This window comes from Biomphalaria glabrata, chromosome 16 (assembly GCF_947242115.1).
Source record: "Biomphalaria glabrata chromosome 16, xgBioGlab47.1, whole genome shotgun sequence".
NCBI lineage: Eukaryota > Metazoa > Mollusca > Gastropoda > Planorbidae > Biomphalaria > Biomphalaria glabrata.
Window position 1 is genome coordinate 31,563,772 of NC_074726.1, and position 21,679 is coordinate 31,585,450.

General features: G+C 36.0%; 2 long non-coding RNA genes across 3 annotated transcripts; both read left to right on the plus strand.

Annotated features, from left to right (window-relative positions):
* Positions 1-979: 979 nt before the first annotated feature.
* Positions 980-8,675, plus strand: LOC129923365 (uncharacterized). 2 transcript variants are annotated; one of them, XR_008775327.1, is made up of 3 exons: positions 980-1,156; positions 5,964-6,064; positions 8,523-8,675. It is a non-coding gene; the product is annotated as an uncharacterized LOC129923365 (long non-coding RNA). The 2 variants fall into 2 exon arrangements; XR_008775326.1 differs by lacking the exon at positions 980-1,156 and adding an exon at positions 5,416-5,719.
* A 7,565-nt stretch (positions 8,676-16,240) lies between these two features.
* LOC129923364 (uncharacterized) lies at positions 16,241-20,546 on the plus strand. Its single transcript, XR_008775325.1, has 4 exons — positions 16,241-16,404; positions 18,419-18,478; positions 18,674-18,742; positions 20,078-20,546. It is a non-coding gene; the product is annotated as an uncharacterized LOC129923364 (long non-coding RNA).
* The last annotated feature ends 1,133 nt before the right edge of the window (positions 20,547-21,679 follow it).

The window sequence follows — 21,679 nt, forward strand, 5'->3', positions numbered from 1 at the left end:
GAAGAAAATAAGTTGATTGCATGTGTGTGTGTGTTTATATATGTGATAACTATTAACAATTTGCATGTGTATGTATTTAGCACATCTTGTTTTTTCTTTAAATTATAACACTAAAAAAAAAACTATTTAAATTTTTCAACAAGAGAGACAATTAGGACAGGAAGATGAAAGGTGGAATTTATTTGTTTACTTCCCTTTGACCAAAATAAAATACATTTTCAAGACAACCCAAACCGGATATGAATTCAAGAGGATGGACCAAATGGACAGTCAGCTGAATTCAGAGGTCCCTATAATGGTCACTCCCCCCCCCCCCCCCCCCGGGCCCCAAAAATTCAATCTCTACCACTGAATGCAATCTTACACTGCTTAGAGAATTGACGTTGCTGGTCAGTGTTGAAGCCTTCTAAGACATTTGGTGACGCTTGTTCAATGTAGACGCGGAACCGTTGATATGTTTGCCTTGTGTGTTATTTTTAATTAACTAAGACTTCAACTGAATAAAGTGAAAAATAAAAACGAAAATTTTTTAATTGTAATTCTTTCTAATTACTTTGCTTGTACATATCTTTCAGCTTGCTCAGTGCGTTACGGTCCTATCTCTTTTGTCGACCACTGGGGGTAGGGGGGAGTCTGGTATAAAGCTTCCGTGTTGCATTTAGGAGCCCAGAAAACATTAGTTATTTTAGAAAGAAAATCCGCTGCCGAGAACAAACAGAGACGGCGAAAAGAAAATCTAAATCTACCACCTGCGGACAATTGTTATGCTTGCCCTGCATGTGGCAAAATATGTAGGTCACATCTGGGGCTGCGCAACCACGTGACTTGGACTCACAAGACAAATCTTATTATTATTAGTTTTGGAACGAAGTATAATCGACTTGACTTTGAACCCGACATAGTGACGACATAGGCATTGGGATTCAAGATTAGGATTGTAGATTTTTAGATCCAATTATTGCTAGGTTCTCAAGGGGGATAACATTGTCGTAGTGACTGACTCAACTGTGGCCCATTCTGAATTAAAGATTGTTATGATGTTTTCTTCTCAAGTGACTGTCCATTGAGCCTGTTCGTTACTTTTCGCTCTTTGTGACGTCATGTAGATCGATATTTTCGGACTCGCACCTGTAATACACGATCTACAATTATCAAGGTACTTTAGAAATACTTTAAGTACAACTTACATACATACATTCGTTATACAACTTACTTTGTCTCTCTCCGCTAGCAGAGTGGTTACCGTGTTGGATTGATAAACCTAAGAAGGCTTGAGCCACGAGTTCAAATGGAGGTCATTTTCCTTTTTTTTTTAATTTTATAAATGCTTTTTTTTAAATTGAGTATCTAGATCTACAAATTTAATGACATGCCTGATCCTATGCTTAATATAAGATTTAAAAAACAAATATATTTTCTTGTTGTGACCTCTACTGGGAATACAAAAGTGTTTTATTTCGTAAAAAGTGTCTCTGTTATTTTTTCAAGAACACAACTATCTCCAATATATTTTGGACTTTTATTCACCAGTAGTAGTTTCTAAAAATGCAAAGAAATATTGACAATTAAATTATTACATATACTTGTTAGTTATTATAAATGACCTTAGAACATTTCTAGTTCAATTATTACGGCATCTAGTAACTAATAGTGATGTAAGCCCATGTGGGTTGTAGGTCTAGGCTTGTAAAAGGACAAGCAAAGGAAAACGAGAACTATGAACAATTCTGAACAAAGTTCTTACATTTGTTGTTGTGATACCATAAAATTTTTTTTTTTTTTTTTTTTAAATGCAATGTATCTTTTGGAAAGTGAATAAAAAAAAAGATTCTCAGTAATTGTGGGGGCAATCTAACACAATTACAAAACATGGTACAAATATGTCAGAAATCTAAAGCTCCATGCCTGACATCCTAGCTGGTAGTCTCTACTATAGTGTATTCACGAATCTATGAGTCCACTAGTTTGACTACATATATTCATTTGGTGAAATGTCGAAATGATATTTATACTATGGTTATTATGGAAGTACATGCATACCATGCACATTAGCGGTTTTATAATGAATTTAATATAATTTATATATAGATACTAAGATAGTTTTTAATTTCGTGCATATTTTTCAGTCTTATATTTTTGTTTTCTTTTTCATTTGGGGCCATCCTAATGATCCTATTCACTTCTTCTAGGACATCTCATTAGGCAAGCCCGGCGTTTGAGTCGCCTCCCTTAATCTGACAACCTTTCAATGCAATGTGAAAGGTCAAGGTTCTTACAAAGCTTCCCTGCTGTCCAAAAGCTCCATTGTTGGACAAAGAAATTATGTCCATGGGTCTGACCAGTGTGACATTAAAACTTGCCTTCATTGCCGTCAGTGGGCTGGAACGATGTGGTAAATAGATACAGGATGGCTGCCTGGTCGTGCGGTTTGCGCGCTGGACTGTCGTTCAGATTTATCGATGGTCGCGGGTTCAAACCCTGCCCGCTCTCATCCCCCGTCGTCCTGCGGGAGGTTTGGACTAGGAAGTAATTATCTTCAACTCTGAAGGAACATCCGAAACATGTAAAACATTTTTACATTTGTACCTGTCAATCAGATAGTATCAATTAATCAATTAAAAGACTGAACAATGATTGCTGCTGCGAGGAGAGGGGAATAACTGTTAAAAAAGATCATTGTTGCTTATTTTTACATTGTTTCGAATGTTCCTTCAGAACTGATGACTAATTCAATTATAAGTACTTAATTAACTAATTGGTTAGTTTTCTTTATTGATTCGTGTCTTATATCAATGAGTAAAAAAAAGCAAAATTTTAACTAAATAATGGAAAGGGTGTGGGAGAGATAACGTGTACAAACTTTTTTACAGACAGACAGACAGAATGAGTTGATATTAAATGATATAAAAATGAAAGTTGAGCATCGCATAAAAGATGTTTGAGATGCCACTGCGAGATGTTTGAGATGCCACTGTGAGATGTTTGAGATGCCACTGTGAGATGTTTGAGATGCCACTGCGAGATGTTTGAGATGCCACTGCGAGATGTTTGAGATGCTACTACGAGATGTTTGAGATGCCACTACGAGATGTTTGAGATGCCACTGCGAGATGTTTGAGATGCCACTACGAGATGTTTGAGATGCCACTACGAGATGTTTGAGATGCCACTGCGAGATGTTTGAGATGCCACTGCGAGATGTTTGAGATGCCACTACGAGATGTTTGAGATGCCACTGCGAGATGTTTGAGATGCCACTGCGAGATGTTTGAGATGCCACTGCGAGATGTTTGAGATGCCACTGCGAGATGTTTGAGATGACACTACGAGATGTTTAAGATGACACTACGAGATTTTTGAGATGCCACTACGAGATGTTTGAGATGCCACTAAGAAATGTTTGAGATGCCACTGCGAGATGTTTGAGATACCAATACGAGATGTTTGAGATGCCACTGCGAGATGTTTGAGATGCCACTACGAGATGTTTGAGATGCCACTGCGAAATGTTTGAGATGCCACTGCGAGATGTTTGAGATGCCACTACGAGATGTTTGAGATACCAACACGAGATGTTTGAGATGCCACTGCGAGATGTTTGAGATACCACTACGAGATGTTTGAGATGCCACTGCGAGATGTTTGAGATGCCACTACGAGATGTTTGAGATGCCACTGCGAGATGTTTGAGATGCCACTGCGAGATGTTTGAGATGCCACTACGAGATGTTTGAGATGCCACTGCGAGATGTTTGAGATGCCACTGCGAGATGTTTGAGATGCCACTGCGAGATGTTTGAGATGCCACTGCGAGATGTTTGAGATGACACTACGAGATGTTTAAGATGACACTACGAGATGTTTGAGATGCCACTACGAGATGTTTGAGATGCCACTAAGAGATGTTTGAGATGCCACTGCGAGATGTTTGAGATACCAATACGAGATGTTTGAGATGCCACTGCGAGATGTTTGAGATGCCACTACGAGATGTTTGAGATGCCACTGCGAAATGTTTGAGATGCCACTGCGAAATGTTTGAGATGCCACTACGAGATGTTTGAGATGCCACTACGAGATGTTTGAGATGCCACTGCGAGATGTTTGAGATGCCACTGCGAGATGTTTCAGATGCCACTACGAGATGTTTGAGATGCCACTGCGAGATGTTTGAGATGCCACTACGAGATGTTTGAGATGCCACTACGAGATGTTTGAGATGCCACTACGCCTATGTGTTCCCCATCCCCTGTTTCCGCCTATGACGTTACTTACACATCAGCTCCGTTCCCGGAGTACCAGGAGTAGTAAAGACCAACCAGCGTGTTGCTGATGTTTGAAGTGTAGCTCATCTAAAAATGCAAAGAAATATTGACCATTAAATTGTTACATATACTTGTTATTTATTATAAATGAATTTAGAGAATCCTTTTCTTTTCCATTGTCGTTTAGTGACTTATAGAGCTTCCGTTAATTTCGGGCTCTGTGTCATAATTACCAAACATGGATGAAACATGTCAGAACTCTATAGCCCCATACTTAAACTCCTAGCTCGTGGTCTCCACTATAGTCTAAACGTCAAGGCTCATTCACGAATCTTTGGATCCACTTGTTGGATTACATATGTTAAAAGACTACTGTTTTTCCATTTGGTTAATAACAGTGACCCAATAGATGATATCTTCCTAGATATTTCTAAAGTTTTTGACAAAGTTCACCACCATAGTTTGCTTAAGAAATTAAAAATATTTTGGCATTGGTTGTCCATTTTCTGATACGGAGAGAACAAACTGTTATCTGTAACAATAAATGGCTCTAAACCAACACCAATAACAGTAAAGGGGGATGTAATTTGAGTACAAAGTTCTCTACATTTTGTGAATAACCTTCACCTATCTACAATTGTGTGACAAGTATTTTGTGTAGTTTTTTATTGTTCTATATATTATGCAATCATCTGCAAATAACCTGACTTTTTGTTCCTGAATTAATGCCTTTTGGTAGGTCCTATGTGTATATTAGAAACATCAGTGGACCTAAGACTTCCTTGAGGCACACCTGTGTATTCTGTTACTGGAGCTTATTGAGAGCCAGAACCGTAGTGATGGGGGGAGTGGGCAAGGGGGCACGATGCACTGGGCACCACACACAGAAAGGCTTCAAAAAATACAATTATTGTAGATATTTTTGTTAGGTAATACATTATAAGGTTATTTGTGTTGTTTTAGTACGATTCACTCTCTGTTTTAATCAGGCCTTTTCCAAACACTGCTCAATACACACATCAAACTCAAGAACTTGACAACTAGAGTTCCAAAATATAGTAGTACAACACAATTGGCAGCACAATAAACTGAGTACAAATGTTTCACAGTACATCATTGTACTGCCGTACTAAACTAGACCACTGTCTCTATATCTCTTCCTGGATTGGTACGTTTTACTCGAGGACTCCACTAGGACCGATTGCATGGTCAACAGTCCCGGCCTCCTCGCTGTCCTATACTGAAATTACACTACATTACACACTCTGTCTCTGGTCCACCAAGGCTTCTGATCACATGACCGCAACACGGGCCATCTTTACGTGCAAACGTCAGACCAGTATTTGTCCTTTGTCCGTCGACGTAGTACGCTAAACTGTATTACTGGCCTGTGTCACATGTGTCAGCTGATTGTACACAGTTAACACTATCGCGTCGCCAATAGGATTACAACAGTAGGCCTATTATTATTAAATACATTTTATCAACAAGTCTATATTTCTATGTGATGTTCATGGGGCGGGGGGCGCCAATAGTGTACCTTTAGCCGGGTGCACGCTTTGCTCACTACGCCTCTGTCTATAACGATGTGCTCTTTACCTGGATAAATCCTGGATGCAATGAAGCAGTAATACCACAATGTTTAAGTAAAAGTGATAAACTTTAGATAAGACTACTAAAATGATATCTCTGTTACAGCCCAGGGTGAAGAAGGCGTGACTAAAAAACTAAAGTTAGTTGAAGCAGAGCTGGCAAAGTTAAAGATAAAGTATGCTGTAAGTTATTTGACTAATTTCATGGTAAGATTATTAGTCTATCTACTTATCTTATCTTATCTTTGATTTAAAAAAAAATGGGCGTGATGGCTGAATGGTAAAGGGCTTGACTTCTGAAACAAGGGGTCTTGAGTTCAAGACCAGGTGAAGACGGACTTTAAATGTTTAATGGATACCTAGCATTTGTTGTGGATAAGTAAAGGTGTTTGCCCCGTAGATCTGAAAGGTTCACATTTGGACCTATTAGCTCCTTCGTTCTGCGGTCGGGAACTTGTGGTTCTAGTCCTAAACCGTTTTAGAACTCTTCGAAAGTCCCCTTTCAATATGCTTGCTTTATACTTTTTAAATTACAGATTTCTACAAGTCTCGCTGCTACAAATTTTAATTTTAAGATAATTCTACTCTTTCATATAAACCATTTTCAATCTGGAAGATTCTTTTCATATTATGAGTGAGTCTGGTGTGAATGTACACTTTGGTTTCTTATAGTTATAATGTTTTTCGTTTGGTGTAATGCACAAATTGTAAGACAAATTTCCTTACGGATAATAAAGATTATTATTATTATTATTATTATTATTACCTTCCAAGACGGTTTATATATTTGAAATTGTCCTCTTTTCAGGAGCTGGAACATTCTCAAGAGATAAAGAATAAGCAACTTAAACAAGCGAAGGACATAAGTTATATCTTTTACTATCAAAGCGTAATTATATTTTTTTTGTAATCTATAAGATAAGAATTAAAATTTGAAACAAATATGTTTTAACATAATTTAACATAATAATTTTCACAAATATGTTTTCTCTTCAGAATCGAAAGATGGCTCTGAAAAAGAAGGACCAAACACAACACTGAATTGAAATTGTAAAAAAAAAAAACAACTTAAGACTTTGTTTATAAAACACATTTTTTTACCTCCAGGTTCTAAAACGGGAGCTTCAAGAATTAAAGTAAGTATCTAGCTTCACAATTAGTCTCTCAGTAGCACTTATTTTGTTCTATAAATTAGCCCAAGTAAAATCTGAAGAAAAAAAATAAAAAAATAATGTTTTTTATTTACTTCAATGAATTTTTTTTTCTAGTCTCACTTGTCCTCCTTGAATGTTGTCCTCCTTGAATGTTGTCCTCCTTGAATGTTGTTCTCCTTGAATGTTGTCCTACTTGAATGTTATCCTACTTGAATGTTGTCCTACTTGAATGTTATCCTACTTGAATGTTGTCCTACTTGAATATTGTCCTACTTTAATGTCTAACTTGAATGTTGTCCTACTTGAATGTTGTCCTACTTGAATGTTGTCTAACTTGCATGTTGTCCTACATAAATGTTATCCTACTTGAATGTTGTCCTCCTTGAATGTTATCCTACTTGAATGTTGTCCTACTTGAATATTGTCCTACTTGAATGTTGTACTACTTGAATATTATCCTACTTGAATGTTATCCTACTTGAATCTTATCCTACTTGAATGTTGTACTACTTGAATATTATCCTACTTGAATGTTATCCTACTTGAATGTTATCCTACTTGAATGTTATCCTACTTGAATGTTATCCTACTTGAATGTTGTACTACTTGAATGTTATCCTACTTGAATGTTATCCTACTTGAATGTTGTCCTCCTTGAATGTTGTCCTTCTTGAATGTTGTACTACTTGAATATTGTCCTACTTTAATGTCTAACTTGAATGTTGTCCTACTTGAATGTTGTCCTCCTTGAATATTGTCCTACTTGAATGTTGTACTACTTGAATATTGTCCTACTTGAATGTTATCCTACTTGAATGTTATCCTACTTGAATGTTATCCTACTTGAATGTTATCCTACTTGAATGTTATCCTACTTGAATGTTGTACTACTTGAATATTGTCCTACTTTAATGTCTAACTTGAATGTTGTCCAACTTGAATATTGTCCTACTTGAATGTTGTCCAACTTGAATATTGTCCTACTTGAATGTTGTCTAACTTGAATGTTTTCCTACTTGAATGTTGTCCTACCTGAATGTTGTTCTACATGAATGTTGTCCTACATAAATGTTATCCTACTTGAATGTTGTCCTCCTTGAATATTGTCCTACTTGAATGTTGTCTAACTTGAATGTTGTCCTACATGAATGTTGTCCTACATAAATGTTATCCTACTTAAATGTTGTCCTCCTTGAATATTGTCCTACTTGAATGTTGTCTAACTTGAATGTTGTCCTACTTGAATGTTGTCCTACTTGAATGTTGTCCTACTTGAATGTTGTCCTTTTTAAATGTTGTTTTTAAATCATTCTATTTCTATTTCGATATTTTTTTTCCTGGTCTCACTTATCCTACTTAATTATTGTCCTGCTTGAATGTTGTCCTTCCTGAATGTTGTCCTGCTTAAATGAATGACATTTACTTGAATGTTGCAACACTTTAATTTTGTCCCCCTTGAATGTTGTCCTACTTAAATGTTGTTTTTCTTTCTTTCCTTTTTTTTTTTTTAGAGAAGCAACAAACAACTGAAATAAATCAGCCAAATGTTCCTCATTCTTCGAGGACTCCCTTTTGATTACCCGAGGCACTCACTTGGATGGCTGCCTGGTCGTGCAGTTTGCGCGCTGGACTGTCGTTCGGATATATCGACGGTCGAGGGTTCAAACCCTGCCCGCTATCATCGTCGTCCTGCGGGAGGTTTGGACTAGGAAGTAAACTATCTTCAACTCTGAAGGAACATCCGAAACATGTCAAACAAAACAAAACAAGCCTGTAATTTTGTTTAAGACTAATGCAAGGCCTTGGAAATTGTTTTTAAGGAGGAAGAAAACACATGTCACTCTTTTATCTCTGGTTATATTCTTCTTCTAAATCTGTTTTCTCATTCAAAATTGTATACTTGTATATTTATATTTGCTTGTATATTTAATGAAAATTAAAATGCTAATTGTTGTTACTAAAAATAAATAGCAGCCTTTACAGAGAATCATTTTATTCATTGCTTAACTCTTTCTGTCCTGATTGATGATACCATCGTTGATGTGACCCCCAAAAATTAACTTAATTTTTGTTTTTTTTTAACTTTATTTGGTGTTATATAAAAAAATCTATACCATTTATAATATTTTCTAATTAAAACAAAAACATAATTGAAGTTTAATCGTAACAGGGCAGAGAAATATAAATGGCGAAAATGAATAATGAAATCTGAACGCGGAAAATAATTATTTCTGGATAACCTGTATATCATGTAATTAAATAGCCCACTGAACAAAAACCTATCAGAAAATTTTCCTTTGAAACATAATCAAACTAATGATAAGGCTTGTCTACGAGTCCGAAGATTAATGAGGAATGAAGTATTTCCTGTGTTTACGCAGCCCCAGCTGTGACCTACATACTTTGCCATAACTAAATAATGTACAACAGACAACTTTTTGATGTGAGAAAAAAACAAATTACCACAGCGATATGTTAAGGTGTTAAGGTTATCTGTTTCTATGGCCGATGGTTACGAAGGATGTCATGTGGCCAGCACAACGAACAGACATCATAAATTTCCCCATCTATCATAAGTTACGCATAAGACTCAGGGGCATCATAGAAATACCGATATTCGAATTGCCAGTCTTCATCAAGATTCGAATCCTGGACCCCTTAGTTTGGAGGCTAAGTGCTTTACCACTAATCCACCACACCTGTTTTTCCTATGAGATAATCTCAACGCTTGACACATTTTAATGTTTTTAATTGAATGAAAAAGATACCCATCATTAATGTAAATAGTTAGACCCAGGGAAACTAACTATTATATTGTTTTATTTATAAGTATCGGAACTCTGGCCGACGGTGTCATGTGGTCAACACAACGACAAGCCACTTTACCATTAAGAGTTTGGTGGTCTCAGGGGCGGCCTTCTCTGAGATTCGAACTCCAAGACAAATCTGTTCAGTAGCCAAGCGCCTTAACTCTTGACCACCATGCCTGTTAGGTGGGTTTTGTCCTCGCGCTCATCTAGGGTATGATGTACTCCGCCGTGCTCCTCACCTGAACAGTGTTTATTAACTTTATGCCGGGGTTATAATTTAGCCTTGGCTCCTCTGCCTGGGCACCCCTAACAGTCTAGCAATCAATTTATGCAATAAATATCTAGGAACGAATAAACCAAATATTAACGTATATTAGTGAATAACAATATTGCATATAACAACAAAGGTTTAATGAGTTAATGATATATATGATATTATGAGGCATACATTATGAATAAATATCAATAGCAATTACAGATTACATTCAAAAGGCTATAGCACACCTTAATCTCAGTGCCATAGTCAATCAGGCTTCACAACGCCAACACAGCGCCAACGGGCAATAGTCAACTACCAAGCCTAAAACTCAGACTTGACTCCAGCAGAGTCCCAAGCCTGCGTCCCTAGATAAGAAAAATACACACTCCTTTGATACCGCCATTTTCACGATTATTAAAGAACCGATTGTAAAGCTACGACATGTAGAAGATAGTAAAATAAACTGACTTACCCAATACTGGGGAATAACACCACACAGATAACTCAATCTCAAGGCACACCAAGAGAACACAAAGAGACTCATCTCAAGGCACAACAAGAGAACAATGACACCAATATAACGCATCCTTAGAAACAGAACTAATAAGACCTTATGGTGCTCAAACGAAAATACCCTACCAGATGCGCACGACAATGCCCAGCGTGAAAAATGCGTTTGCTATTAACTAGTGATTGGTGTTTAGAGAGTGGTATACACATCTCTAACATTAATATAGCGTTTGTTATATTTTGATATAACAATGTGTGTAGCTATCATATAATTTGAAATGGTAGACATATATTGTGATGGTTGAACAAATAGTGACACTGTCCTACGTATCTGTAACTAATTTTTAAAAATCTTTAATGTCCAAAGTATCTTTTTGTAATATTAATTGTTCTATACATAAGCAGCATAAAAAAATAGAAGAATCATACCAGCATGTCCCCCATACTTAGCACTTCAATTATTTCTTTTTAAAAATTATGTGTCGTTGGTTTTAGTGGTAACTAATGCATAAACTAAAACAGATTTATATAAGTGTTCCTTCTTACTCCTAACGTTAGAGCTTGTGGCGAGTTGCCAGAATCAGGAAAACATACGACTTAGTAGAGTTGAAGTCTGCAACTAATAAGATAATATAAAGATACAGATAAGATAAGGTTAGGGATAAAAATAAGATGAATATAAGATAAGATAAGATACATGAAAAGACAGGATAAAAGGTAAGCTATAATGAAATATTAGTTACAATAAATGAGATAAATTATAAGATGAAATCTTGAATGAATACGTTGAAACATATGATGATAAGTGATGATGACTGATAAGATATAAAATACGTTGTAAAGTTTAGTGAAGTTCCCCTTTCAGACCTTGCAATTCATAGGGCAGGGGATGTAAAAGTCATCTGTTTCTGCCTATGGTTGACGAGGGTGTCTTGTGGCCAGCACAACGACCAAGGGCTTTGATTTTTCCTCAACAAATGTCAGGTACCCATTATAGCTGTGGGGGGAGGGGGACTCAGAGGCGCTCAATAGTTCCGAAATTAAGAATTCCGGTCTTCACGAGGATTCAAACCCGGGAACTCCGGTTAAGAAGCCAAGCGCTTTACCACTCAGCCACAGTGCCTCGGTAAGATGGTAAATAAGTTAAAGTTATATAAGTCATAGTCAGACTACTTTTAATTTTCTTGTAAACTGAAAATAAATTCACAAATATTTTCTATTTTGTTTTGTTTTTAATTAGCAACTTCCATACTGTAGCCAGCTCAGTGAATTGTGATACAATCTCTATAATGGGCCTCTCTCTCTCTCTAACTCTCTGTCTCTCCATCTCTCTTTCTCTTTTTGTGTGTGTGCCTCTGTGTGTGTGGCGGGGGGGGGGGGGGGTATTCGTGAGAAGGTTTCCATGTTACCATTAGACTCTCACCAAAGACAGCGCCTCTCATGTCATGATTCGAACTTAAATCCCCCAGGGTGGCTTCTCGGTTTTATCTGCCACTCATGTAACAAATCAAAGATTTTTTTCTTGGAATTATGGATATCCGCCTCTGTTAAGATAAAACAGAAAGCCATAGATGTAAGATTGTTTTCTTGAAATGATGGGATATCCGCCTCTGTTGAGAAAAACCAAAAAGCCATAGATCTAGATCTCCTTCTATGATAAAGCGCTTTAAGCTATCGATCTAATGGAGTAGTTGTCGTGTCTTTTTAATATTCAAAGAGCTCTTCACCACAACCTGACAGCATCAAAAGTTGATGTCTTGAGAACAGAACGAGGATGTTTCTGTATTGTTACATCAGAATGAGGATATTTACCTTGTCGAGTATTGCATCAGACATAAACAGTGACGACACTCATTTAAGAACGAATATCCCAGTTTTGTTTCTTCTTTTTCTTTTGAAAGAATAGAAAGAAAGGAGAAGTGTTAATATATGGCAGAAAGAAATAAAATAGAGAGAAAGAAGAGGACGACTAAAGAAGGAGAGAAAGAGGTGATGAGTAGAATTTGATGAATTTAATAACATGGGAAAGAGGAGGGCATTACATGCAGAGAGGATTGGGAGCTCTTAACTATAAAGAGGGGGGAGGGGTAAATTAAGAAGGCAAGAGGCAGGCCTTATTATAGATATACAGAGAGAAAGCGATGGTAAGACAACATAAAAGAAAGGGCAGGCCTGTCATTGGGAAAAAATATATTCAAGGCAAGAGACTGAGAGGAATAGAGAAGTACGGTCAACAGATCTTGTGTGGTGCCCCAAAGGTTCAACAGACTTAAGTTGAAAGTGAAGGAAGATGGCCTGAATGCTGAGAGTGACGGAGTGAATTAAAAATATAGAAAGGAAAAGAGGGAAGAAATGAAAGGAGGAGAGGGTGAGCTAAAACTTGGAAGGGGAAAGAGGGGGTGGGGGTGTATTTAAGGCCTCAGTCATCCAGTACAACAACTTATTTGGAAGGCTCTCTGGACAGTGAGAACACATCACTGACCCATATCAAAGTGTGTTTTTGTTGTTATGAAAGGAAATATCCAGTCATTGAATCCTGACATAATTCATACGTGGATTACTTTTCCGTTCTTATATAGGTAGGGGAAATAATGTCTTTTTTTACTTGTTGTTATTCAGGCGTAAAAAGAATAATTGTAATTAGTAAATATGAAGTTATTTACTAGATGCGCGGTGGTTGAGTGCTATAGCGCTTGGGTTTCAAACTGAGTGGTCCCAGGTTTGAATCCTGGTGAAAACTGGTAATTTTAATTTTGGGCTCTTTAAGCATTCCTTGTTATCCCTGCGACAATGGACTCAACGCTCAAAAGCTACGGTCTGCGGGCTTTTTCAGTGCACGGACCAAAGGTTTGGAACTCACTCCCCATTGATCTCAGACAGACAACATGCTACACCACTTTTAAGAAGAACATTGAGATCTATCTGTTTAAAACTTTTTTTAGATTAGTTTGTCATTGTAACTCTCGTGTTTATGTTTGTAATGTTATTACAGCGCATTGAGCCTACATTTAGTTTGTTAACAGCGCTTTATAAATAAAACTATTACTATTATTATTGTTATTATTATTCGGTCTTGAAGACGAGCATAATTATTATTATCTTATAAAATACAAACCTTACTTCCTAGTGACAATCTAGTCATGTATGTTAATTTTAATGATTTATAATCTGCCAAGTCATTGGTTTAACACTTTCCATAGTAAAGACGGTTAGTCGTTGTGCTGGCCACACGACACCCTCGCTAACTGTGGGGCCAGAAAACCTTTACATCATTTGCCCTATTGATTGCAAGGTCTGAAAGGGGAGCTTTACTTTTTTTTTAACATATATTGAATCTGCTTTGAAGAGTACGGTCTGAGCCGGATCCGACATTGACACACACACACACACAAACATGCACGATGACGTAGCTAATATAATAACAGACATGACATGCGTATTTATATAACATTATAGAACCTTGTACGTCGCCGTCTCCTAATAATGATTAAATTATTTCCGTGGGTCTCTATACAAGGCAGAAAAGATTTACACTATCCTCGAAACGAAAGATTACGTAAGAGGGCAGAATTTATTTAATTTATTATTATATATAATAAGGCTTGTCTTCGAGTCCAAAGATTAATGAGGAATACAGTATTTCCCGTGGCTGCGCAGCCCCAGCTGTGACCTGCATATTTTGCCACAGCCAGGGCAAGCATAACCATTGTTCGCAGGTGCTCGATTTAGATTTTCTTTTCGTCGTCTGCGTTTGTCCTCGGCAGCAGATTTTCTTTTGGTCTCAAATGTGTATATATATATATATATGGCTCCTTTTGTCTCGAAATGCAATGGATGTGCCCAGGTGAGTCACTGGTTTTGGTTTAGTCTTGAGACGAGGCAGAATTTGGTGTGGCTAATCAAGCCAATTCTAGAACGGTATACTTGCCACAATTCATGCATGTGTATGCATCTGATTCAGGGCTAGCGGAAAGGGCAGCTTTCTTTTTCCCCTCTTTTTTTAAGGCCACTTCGTTTCTTTTGCTCTCAGAGATGATCATTCCAGCACGCACAGTCTGTCTCCATGCACTCCTGTCTTTTGGCTATTTCTTCCCTCATAGGCTACTTTAGTTGATGTCTGTGGCTCTCATGATAGCAGGTGTATAATGCTAGTTCTGAGCTATAATTTTAACACTATCTCACTGTGAGGCAGATGATCTTCGTATCAAATCTCATTTCTTACCACTTAAAAAGTGTCTAGAGTAAAAGCCATGAAGTAAAAATCTATTGATTATCTTATCTTCTTATATGTAATACAGACGTTACTTCAAAAAAGAAGATGATTCTTTCATATTGAAATTATTTACTGCCATAAAGAAACAAATAAACAAACAAACAAAAAAGCATAAAAAAAAACTGATTCCACAGTCCTAGAAACTGCACACACAAAAATAAATATATATATGAAATATACCTTTATTAAAAGATATCTTATCAATACTTCCTTTATTTTATACACCAGTTCCACCAAGTTATCTATTTTTAATTTTCGTCATGTACGAAAATATCCAATAAATCGTCTTTCTCCTTCACAATTTCTATATCTGAATAGAGTCTAGATTGGAATTATAGGTCATAGACATAAAATATATAGGTCTGTGATGGGAAGTTATACTGTTGATTGGTACAAACGTTAAAGCTCTTTGAACCCGCTTTGTTTACCAAGTTATTCAAGAATAACAAACTAGGGAGAGTTAGATCTTACATAGTGATTTGGAGCATTAGAGTCAATGTGCTATTAGGCAAAAGTCTAGATTTTAAAGTATTCTAGTTAGCTTAGTCTGCATCTAGATCTAATCATTTAATGTCATAGATGATCGATCTAATATCGAATCAAGGAAGATCAAGATGGCTTTCCCAGGAGCCAGGATCAAAAGATTAAATGAAACAAATGGTAAATAATTAAATAAAGACAATATTATTATATATATATATATATATTTATTAAACTATTAAAGATAAGATCATTAGTCTTAGAGACAATAAATTCAGTCACATAAGACTAATGTAGATATGAGAAAAAAACAAATAAACAGAAAAGTGGAGTAGAAAATAACCTGAAAACATAACATTACATAGACATAAGATTACATTTTTTTTTTTTTTAAATTTTTACACAGGTTGCACTTGTGACTTGGAATTAGAATATACTTTGTTAATGAGATTTAAGACAAAACACAAGAGGTTTAAAGATGTGTTATTTACTAGTTTAGACAAAAACCCTATAAAATGCTTAATGATAATGATAATTTTTTTAAAGTCAATTACTTTTTTTTTTTTTTAGTTATAATGAAAATATCACTTTTTTGTTTTCACCAATTCTCCAATACAGACGTTAGGATAGAGAACAAAGGTTAATTTTTTTTCATATTAGATATCATGCCTGGCCATAAAGTCTTTAGTGGCGCTTACAAAGTGGAAAATGCCATTTAACAAAGAAAATAATGGCCATGGACAGTTTTGGTGATAGTCTATGTCTAGAAAAATTTTGTGAACAAAAATAAAAACATATTAGGCTTTGTAAAGCCTAATATTCTGCATATATTCCAATAGTTTTTTATTTCAAATTCACTAGCTGGAGTCTACATAACGATTTTTTTTTTTAAATTCTTTCATAACTCTTGATTACAATTTTTTAATAATTGGTCAATAGTTGGTAAAGGGAGATTACTCTGACACCAATGTTGCTAACTAAAACAAAACAATCATCTGGCATTTCTTGTTGCTCAAGACCCCTTAATTCTTAATTTACTTTAATATTTACACTCTAAACTAGTAAGAATCATAAATACTAATAATGAAATCAGCTTTGATTTGTGAGCTAGAAATTTACTAGATCTACTAATACTAGATCTACTTCTACTATTAATTTCTTAATTAATAAGTAAATCTATCATCTACTAAACTCAATCTGACCTTAAAACTTTTGACCTGGGGAGGCAGTCTTAACTAGCCTTCCCCCTGCTTATCCAGTTACATCCCCTCCTTAGCCAGTGACATCGTCTCATCTCACACAGTTTTTTTCACTAAGCCACTAAGCTAAGTCGTTCATCTAACGACCTTTAAATCCTAGCTCTGGAGACAATTAATACCTTCATGCCCAGTGCTATTTTTGCATACACTGATGGGTCGGCATCAATAGATTCTGGAAGAGCAGGCTATGGAGCCTACATCAACTTTCTTGGCTCTTACACAATTAAAATCTTTTGACCATGTGGTAGTGTTTGCAGTTTTAATGCGGAGACCATGGTAGTCTTTGAAGCCTTAAAGGTCATTGACTCTCAACTCTGCGAGGGATATTTGAGGGCAACACAGATTGTTGTGGTCACTGACTCAAAATCTGTACTACAGGCTTTGCAAAGCCCCAGACCATGGCCCCCCAATATCAGCACTGTCATCATGGCTTCACATAACATCAAACAACGCTATGGCACCCCTGTAATAATGCAGTGGGTACTGAGTCACATAGGTGTGACTGGCAACACAATTGCAGACTCTTTGGCCAACCAGGGAGGGCAAATTCCACCCACTGAACAGGCTGTAAGCTTGCATCAAGCCCTGGCTATAATACAGAAATGGAAAAGTGGTTTGAGTGCTGGGACAAGTCCCAAAAAGCCAGTGGAGTCTGGGAGCGCATGAGGTGCCCTGACCGCACTTCCCTGTGGTGGAGGCTGTCCAGGCTTGAGCAAGCTATTATAGCACAGTGCAGGACAGGCCACTGTCCTGTTGGCTCATATTTCTCGCAGCTATGGCCAAATTTTGATTCACTGTGCCCCCGCTGCATGGAAGAAGAGGAAACCGTGCCTCATATTCTGTTTGACTGCCCCAGACTTGCTGATCTCTGTCTCGACAGGTCTGGGAAACCCAAAATTCTCGACCTGTATGGCGACATTTATGCACTAAGCAAGACAGCAGGGTTTCTCTCCAGGGCTTTTGCAAGAGAGGATTTGAGATGATGATGAAAACTTAAGTAATTGCTTTAGATGACCTGAGTGGTGGGACGGCTGAGGACTACGGGGATCACATCTTTCAAGCAATTCAAAACTTGACAGAAGTGTACTCTAATTTTCTCAAGGCAGATTTACACAAGTGCTGGGATACAATTATCCAAAATATTTCAAACACAATGTCTGACTGGGCTCGTGTAAATCATGCCACTGTGATGCGATTAGGTTTATAATAGATTCAATGAAACAAATGCAGTAGTCTAGTTAAGTTGGTTTATTTTTTTTTTTAGTATGATTAAAGTAAAAGTGCAATTCTGGCCATGTTTGGTTCCATCATTAGAGACAATAGTACTGAAATATTTGAAACTACTGATACTTGACATGTACTTCTAAATTCCTTTAAGTTCAGCTAAAGAACCTTTGGTAATCAGGTGTTATTGACAATCCACCCCTCCTCCATTTCCAGTCCCAGAACCATTGAACTATCAAGAGTCAATTGTCCCAGTATTGAAATCTAGTATAATTTACATTTGTTGCTGAAATAGCTCATCATTTTATCCAGACTAGAATTGACTAAAACTATATCTTGTTGTTATATCGCTATAGATCTATAAAATGGTCTTAATTATTTTTTTTTTCTAAATCTAGACCTATTCTATATATTGAGACAAGATTAGGCACTTACTTGAGTTACATAGTAAGATGGAACAACTGGACTGTATAGAGTGCTTTTAAAAACTTTGCCTATTATGAGATTTATTTAAATTGTAATTGTAAATTTTCTAAAGAATATTTTATGTATGCTAAAAAGGTGTATGACTTTGTTTTTACTTTGTCATTAGATAATATTCCTGGAGTCGGTAGTTACAATCTGTTAGGTGATCACCATGGTCCTATTAAAGGTCTGCCTTTTATATATTTTTATTATTATTATTAAGATATATTGTATTGTATCCATTGTATAATATTTATAAATCTTAAATCTATGCTAGCTTATTAAAAATACTAAGAATTAGCTTACAATAGATAACAAAAGAAAAGTCCCAATTGTAGTTTTTAAATAATTGAATAATATGTTTACTTTTTTTTTTTTGCAGACGTGGACCTCAACAGAACAAGATCCCTTAACAGATTAGATCAAAGTGGAAGGACTTATAAAGACATAGGTAAAATAAAGACTTTAACAATCTATAGACTTGGGCAAGGAAAAATATAATCATTAAATGTTACAGGATTATTGACTTTTAAATTAGTAAAAGAGTTTTAGTGTGCATGAGTGTGCATGAGGATTGCAAAGTCAAATAGTTGGATTCAAAACTTTTCTGATTTAGTTGGGAGTCATTTCCATATATATATATATATATATATATATATAATAGCTCCTCCTTCATGATCGAAGATGAGCACATTTCCTATTGACTCGAAAATTTATTAAAACTCACTCATTCAATGCATTAAACAACAGGTAAATATAACCTTTTGTATGTTTAGATAAGCATGAGAAACAAAAAACTTTTTTTTTTACTTTTGAAAATAATAAAGTTTTTATTTCATGTATTTATGGTTGTTGTTAACCCAAGGCTTAATCTAATAGCTTAGACCCCAAATTCTCATATCTGTTTCATAATTCAGGCCTATTGATTTATTGCCGCTAAATGGTCATCCTATGAAAAACTGTTTTAGACAACAAAAACTGTTTTGCAGGTTGCAGTTATGGCACATTCACACTCTCCAGGCCATGTTGTTCTTTTCTGGAACTCTATCTGACATTAAAATTATTCTATAAAACATAGTGTAAATAAACTAAAAGTAGTTATTAAAAGTAAACTAAGGGTCATAATTTTGTGCAGCAGATTAAAAGCCATCTTATAACACTGCATTTCATTTTCTTAGTCTTATGTCTAATTTAAAAAAATATATTGATGTTTAATTAAGTGATTGGGTGTGGTGGCTGATGGGTAAAATGCTTAGCTTCAAAACCCGAGGGGCCTCTGGTTGGAATATTCAAGACTGGGAATTTGAATTTCTGGATTTTTAGGATATCTCTGAGTCCGCCCAACTCAAATGGGTACATGACATTATTTGGGAAACAAAATTAGTTGGTCGTTGTGCTGACATATGACACAATCATCAATCGTTAGCCATAGAAATAGAAGACCTTTACGTCACCTGTCCTCTAGATTGCAAGGTCTGAAAAGGGAACTAAATCAAGTGAAATTATTAGCAAAAACCTTTTGGTAATTGATGTACAATGGATTAACAAAGGCAAAATACCTTTATGATTATAAACTTGTACTCTAGTGTCTTCTCTAGCAACAAAAGATAATATATGTAAATACTAGATATATTAATATTAGAATAAAGCTAATAATTAATAAGACCAAAAAGTTAAATATACTTGAACTATTCCTGACAGTATTTTTTATTAATCACTATAAGACTAATTTGTATTGGATTGGAAATGATGTCTATTCAGGGCTTTTTTTTTCCCCCTCAAACAGGGTACAGACTAACAGACAAAAATGAAATGCCTGGACACATAGAGTCCTTGCACATGAAACTAAAAGAAGCGCAGGACCAGATCAAAAGCTTGGACATTCTCCTCACTGGGGGCCAACAAACAAAAGGATATGTTTGAAACAAAATGATAAAGTCTTGGAACAGAAGTTGTCTTCAGGTGAACAAAATCTGAAAGAGCTAGAAAGTGAAAAGAACAAATTAAACAAAGCCATTTCACAATTGCAGAAGGAAAATACAGATTTGGAAAGCAAAAGAGCCAGCGCTGAACATGAGAGCCATGCTATTTCTGCTCAGCTGGAAAAGGAAAAGAACATTGTAAAGAATCTACAGAAAGAATGCTCGTCACTTCAGTCTTATGTCTGTAAACTTCAGAATGAGGTGAAAGAACTAGAATTCGAGAAAATCAAATTAGCCAAAATCATTTCAAAGTTGGAAAACACTAAAGCTAATTTGGAGAATTGTTTGAATGAGGAAAAAGAAAGAATGTGCCACTTTAATGTCAACAATAACACAGTTGCAAAGGGAGGGGAAAATCTATGATGAGGAAAACAATAAAATGGACAGAACAATCCAAGAGCTAGTGACAATGAATGCCAGTCTAGAGAAAACTAAAGATATCATCATTGCTACTCAGCTTGAAGCCGAGAGAGACAAGTCACAGAAAGAGTTAAAATCATCCATATCAGTATTACTAGAGGAATCAGAGGCAGAGAAAGTCAAGTTAAGCAGTAGAATAATGGAGTTACAGAAAGAGACTTTAGAATTGGGAAAGAAATTAGAAAATACTGAGCAAGAGTTTCAATCTGTTTCATCCCAACTTTTGGAAGAAAAGAGTTCAGTCAGCACTATCAAAGAAGAATGCTCAGCAATGAATTTTACCATTTTAAAAATGGAGAATGAAATAGCAGATTTGAAAACTGAAAAAATTAATTTAGTCCAAGGTTTATCAGAGTTAGAAAACGTTAGAGCTAGTCTTGAGAAAGACAAAAATGCCCTCTCTTCATGCATAGAGGAGGAAAGAGAAAAGTCTAAAAAAGAATGTTCAGTTTTTATGTCATTAATAACAGAACTAAAACAGGAACATGAACAGTTTCACCCGGAAGTGGTTCAATTAAAAATAACAATTGATGAGCTAGAGAAACAAAATGCTAGCTTAGAGAATGATAAGAAAGCTATTTCTTCCCAATGGGAATTTGAAAGAGACAAATCACAGATTGCACTTGAAGAATCAGAGGCAGAGAAAGAGAAATTGAATGCTGTGATATCAGAGGTACAGAAAGTGTCATTGGAGTTGGAAAAGAAATGAGAAGATTCAGTACAAAAGTGTCAAGCGATTTCTTCTGAACTGAAGGAAGAAAAGATCTCAGTCAGCACTTTCAAAGAGGAGTACTCATCGATGAAGTTAGCTGTTTCATCAATGGAAACTGAATTAGCAGATCTAAAAGCTGAAAGAACAACTTTAGTTCACACTAAGTCAGAATTAGAAAATGCTAGAATCTGCCTTTCTTCTCGCCTTGATGAGGAGAGAGACATGTCAAAGAAAGACTTATCGATTTTAATGTCATCAGTTGTAGAGCTAAAAA